The sequence below is a fragment of the Ovis canadensis genome, chromosome 13 (assembly GCF_042477335.2).
Source record: "Ovis canadensis isolate MfBH-ARS-UI-01 breed Bighorn chromosome 13, ARS-UI_OviCan_v2, whole genome shotgun sequence".
Lineage (NCBI taxonomy): Eukaryota > Metazoa > Chordata > Mammalia > Artiodactyla > Bovidae > Ovis > Ovis canadensis.
In genome coordinates this window covers 71,541,368-71,545,000 of record NC_091257.1, presented here as the reverse complement: position 1 = coordinate 71,545,000, position 3,633 = coordinate 71,541,368, and the positions used below count along the sequence as shown (strand labels likewise).

Sequence of the window (3,633 nt, the reverse complement as noted above, 5' to 3'; positions counted from 1 at the left end):
GGGGAAACTGTGAGAGTGGACCTCAGAGGCCCACCTCACACCTCGTCCCTCCTCTGACAATAGCTGAGTTAGTTCTTGGCAAGTAACCCGAGTGGCTGCAGTACCCACCCGCTGCTAACCCTGACAGAATAGGGCTGCCTTCCTATCTTTGTGCTCAGAGGGGCCTGACTTCAGGCTCTCAGGACCTTCTGAACAAGGCCCATGTTTTCATTTTCCACCTGCATGGCAAGTTCCATGGCTGACTGTGCCTCTGACCTGTCTTGTTGCCCTCGCCAGGGGGCTGACAGTACATACAGTAAGAAGCGGGGCCTCACAAAGACTGTCCTCCTTCAGGACAGCAGCAAAAGAGGGGAGTGGGCTCCTCCTGCCCATGTCCCCATGAGCCCAAACCAGTCAGGCTGAGTCTTCCATCAGAACCCTCTCTCTGCCTCCAGCGTTCCTGCCTAGACCAACTTGGCCCCTCTACCCATCACCATCATTGCAGCCAGGGTTTCCCTTCATGGGGCAGACATAATCACAAACTCCTGACCTAAACCTCCCAGTGGCTTTGCATTTTCCTTACGAGAAATGATGAGACGTCGAGGCACTTGCAAGGCCCATCTGCTGTGCTTCTTGTCCAGCTCACATGTCTCCTTATCCACCCCACACATGCTCAGGCCAGATGGGCTCACTTAGTTTTACCAGCTCCTGCTCCTCCTTCTCTCTTTGCCCTCCTTTTCATACATGTAGGTCCCTCTGCTAGGTGGACCTGAATCCCTGATGACGCTTATCCAGTCTCAAGCTTTGCCTGGAACCACACCACTTCCAGAAGCCTCCGTGATCCCACGGGCTGCATGAGTCTAGTACCCGTGGTCGCAAGGCTGTGTGTCTTTCTGCCTCTCCCGATGCCTGTCTCCCCCCGGCTCCAGGAGGAGAGAACCATGACCAATACCGTCAGCACTGCCTCGGCAGCACTTGAACCACAACAGTAAATTATGCTCAGTGAATGTCTACACCTTCAATGAGAAACAAGGGCTCAGAAGCTCATTAATGTAGGGAGGCACCCACTCTGCCTAAGAAACCTTCAATTTTCAGATATAAGACACATTCCAAACATATCAAGGTGATCATGTGAAAACAGGCAAGAAAAGCTTACCAGGATCTTGAGACAGGAAGCCAACTTCTCTGGGCTGTTCAGGTCAGCAGGGAATGTGAATCCTTGGTGCTGGGGATGAGCATCACTCGTATCCTTGAACATTCAGTCCTCAGTCCACAGAGAATCTGTAGGAGGAGAAACAGATATGGGTTACTTATGGTCAAATACCTCCAGAAAAATTACATGCTTGGCAATTTAAAATGCCTTTTTCTTTTTTTTTTTTTTTTGCCCCCAGTGTAAAAGCAATATATCCTCATTAGATTTCTGCAGCATTTCAATGTTTATGTGTTCTGTAAAATGAAATCCCCTCCATTTAATTCCCCACATTCTCCAGCAGCTTTTTTCTCTGTAGGTATGTGGTAGTGCCTCCTCATTATTTTACAAAATTGAGAGCAAACAAAAACAGCTTGCTTCTTTTACTTAGCAAACTGTGTATTCTTTCTAAATTCATATCAACCTCATGCTTTTCAACTTTTCTCTGTTGTTTGGGAAAAATGAAATGACCATAGTTTAATTAGTATTGGTATTGATGTTAATATGGGTGTTTCCAGTTCTTTACATTTACAAGCCATACTGCAAAGACCATTTAAAAAATATGTGTTTGCCTAGCTGGGTGACAGTTTCTTTAGGATAAATTTCTTCCTAGAAATAGGATTCATGTGTCGAATGGCATGAATATTTTAAATATTAATTGACAATCCAAATTACTTCTCACAAAAAGGTTGTGAAAAATGGACACTTAACAAACTGATACTGAAGCTGAAACTCTAATACTTTGACCACATGATGCGAAGAGCTGACTCACTGGAAAAGACCCTGATGCTGGGAAAGATTGAGGGTAGGAGAAGGGGATGACAGAGGATGAGATGGCTGGATGGCATCACTGACTCAATGGACATGGGTTTGGATGGACTCTGGGAGTTGGTGATGGACAGGGAGGCCTGGCATGCTGCGGTTCATGAGGTCGCAAAGAGTTGGACATGACTGAGCAGCTGAACTGAACTAACTCAACAATCTATGGGAACTCACAGCAGAAAGGATGCTTTTAGATGGAAGTGATGGAAAACCCAACTCAAAATGATTTAAACGAAATGTACTGGATCGTGTGAGTTTGTTGTAAGAGCTTCACAGGTAGCTTCAGAGCCAAATTGCCTTGGGTTCCCAGCTCAGCTCTGTAGGCTGCTGTGTTTGCCTTATTGTCAGACAGATCCCTCCTCATGGTCACAGGAAGGCTGCCAGTAGTGACTAGGTCATTAATACACGGCTCAAGGTCCACATCAGGGGAATAGAGCTTCGAGGAAACACTCTCATCAGGCTCCTACTCTGGTGTGGTTCACACGCTCACCCTGGAACTGCTCAGTGTGGCCAGGGCAATGTGACACATAGGCTGGTTTAGCACAGGGTCATGTGTCAGCTTAGGAGATGGATTAGTGTAATCCTTATACCTAAGACTTCCCTGGTGGCTCAGATGGTAAAGCGTCTGCCTGCAATGCAGGAGACCCAGGTTCGATTCCTGGGTTGGGAAGATCCCCTGGAGAAGGAAATGGCAATCCACTCCAGCACTCTTGCCTGGAAAATCCCATGGATGGAGGAGCCTGATAGGCTACAGTCCATGGGGTCGCAAAGAGTCGGACACGACTGAGCGACTTCACTTCACTTCACGTGTTTTAGCCCTCAGGCTGGGTATAGCTGGAAACAATGCCCACGCTGCCGCAGTGGGCAGTGCCATAGAGAAATAGCATGTATCCTCAACCTGTCCTGCACTCAGAGGTGCCCTACGCTTGGTATACTGCTCTGCTATTATCATGATGTTCTTAACGATTGTTAAACAAGGGACCCCATGTTTACATTTTGCACTGGGACCTGCAAATTATATACTCAATCACAGATGAAAAGTGGGGCTTTTAGAAAACAGGGGGAACGTAGCCAAGCTGACGAAACATAAGTGTACACTGCATGGGCCTGTGCTAAATAATATGATTTAAACTTAATCTCTCCTTGAATAGCTGTATCACTTGCTGTCTCTAATCCTTTGCTGTGTACATAAAATGACGGAGCTGGGCTAGGTGGTCTCTAGCAGCGTTTCAGCTCTGCTATTGTCCAGTGGATGACTGCCTCCCTTAGGCTGTGAATATTAATCTCTACCTCGCATCAAGTTTATGGACACGGTGATATTCTTAAACATAAGTTGCCTCAACTGTATCAGAATTAAAAGGTGGCTGTAAATTAAAAGAAAAAAACCCATATTGCAAAAATGAGAAAACTAAATTGATGGGCTCCAGCTTTATTCAGCTCTCAACCACCTCCAGTATTATGGAAAATTTCCAATAAGAAAATCCCAAGGTTTAGTGCGATGCTTTTCGAAGATTCTTGTAAATTGTTAACAGCTTGGTGTAGTGGATCAGATATATTTTCTGAGTCTACTTTCTTTTCACAAGTAATCCAATTATTTTCCTCTAAGTGAGGAGCAAAGCAGTCACTTAAATGGCATCTAAGTA

The 3,633-nt window shown here is 45.8% G+C and overlaps 1 non-coding gene across 1 annotated transcript; it reads left to right on the top strand.

Moving 5' to 3' along the window:
- Positions 1 to 2,588: 2,588 nt before the first annotated feature.
- TRNAC-GCA (transfer RNA cysteine (anticodon GCA)) lies at positions 2,589 to 2,660 on the top strand. The gene has a single exon. It is a non-coding gene; the product is annotated as a tRNA-Cys (tRNA).
- The last annotated feature ends 973 nt before the right edge of the window (positions 2,661 to 3,633 follow it).